Source organism: Vigna radiata, chromosome 4, assembly GCF_000741045.1.
Source record: "Vigna radiata var. radiata cultivar VC1973A chromosome 4, Vradiata_ver6, whole genome shotgun sequence".
Lineage (NCBI taxonomy): Eukaryota > Viridiplantae > Streptophyta > Magnoliopsida > Fabales > Fabaceae > Vigna > Vigna radiata.
The window spans coordinates 3,442,777-3,444,310 of record NC_028354.1 but is presented as its reverse complement, the minus strand read 5'-3'; positions in this window follow the sequence as shown (position 1 = coordinate 3,444,310).

Genomic DNA, 1,534 nt, shown 5'->3' with positions numbered 1-1,534 from the left:
AGATTTGCATTTTAATTTTCCAAAAAGGATAATTTTCACCAGCGAACAGAGGTGGTCTGTTTGTTGAAGCACCTTCACCAAAAGTTTGAAAACAGGAAGTCATCCCCAGGTTTTGTATAGTCGAATTAGAGAAAAACAAAGTCGACTAGTTTTTCAAATATCTTATGAAAACCAGCTCTGGTGCCAATTGTTGGAAAATAGGTAGGCTTCTGTTTACAACAAGAGGGGGGGGCGGGGGTGAATTGGTGATGTATAAAAAATAAGTTCTTTTCGCAATCTTGAAATCAAAGTATAAAGCTTTTTGAACTTTCTTGAAATGCAAGCAATTAGAAAATGTATGCAGCGAAAAAACGTAGTTGACTACGTGAAATATAGAGTCGACTGGAATGTAAAAGATAAGGGATAGAGAAAATCAAACACAGGTTTTTATACTGGTTTGGCCAACAATGCCCACATCTAGTGTCCTTCCACCCAGGAAGCAAATGCACTATAATGGTTGCGGTTTTTACAACAAGGAATTTATAGAAGACCTCCATGTCAAAAATATAAATCTCCTCTCTAACCCAAAACCAAAATATAGTTGCAGAACAAAACCAGAATTGCAGCAAGAATCCCCTCTTATGCAATCTGCAACACCACTTTGAACAATCCTCAAAGCGAACTATCCTCCTGTATCACAATAGGTCCAAATCCAACAGTCTTCACAGGATGCCAAGCCTTACAAACAATTCAGCAGTCTTCACAGTATGCCAAGCCTTCAACACGATCACAGAAGCACCTTTCTTATGCAGATAATGATCAGCAAATGTAAGCGTAGAAAATCTCCTCTTTGAATCTCATTCAAGAAAGATCACCACCGTCTTCTTGGAGAATTCTTAGAGCTAAGGGAAATCTGAAACAGAAATGAAAATTATTAATTCATCAAAAGTCCTCTGAACAAACCTGTGTTCAACCTATTTATAGATTTTTGTTATACAGTCAGATTCTCAGTCGAATACGCTACTAATTCAGTTGATTGTATTATGACAATTATAACAGATCAGTCAACCAAGTAGCTTACACTCAACCAAAAACAAAACACATTTAATACAGTTGACCAAGTCATCAATACTCAACTAACTTTTAAAAATATAACCGTTAGAGTGAAAGAGCATAACAGAATTCCAAATCAGATAACAGATACAGTCGAATGTGTAAAACACATAGTTGACTTCAACCATGTAAAACATTTTGAAATTCTTTTCTTCTCAAAAATACACAAAGCACTAATTCTCAAAATCTGCACAAAGATTTTATCATAGTCGAATCCATTAATAATGTAGTCGAATACACTAGAACTTTGTCACTCAGTTATAAGTTCATAAAAGTGCTTGTGGTTTTCAGCTTTAAAATATGTCGCAGTAAAACATATGAAAAGATGCATTGCACATAGCACATAAAGCTTATGAACACGTTCCACACACACACACACAGATATATATATATATATATATATATATATATATATATATATATATATATATATATATATATA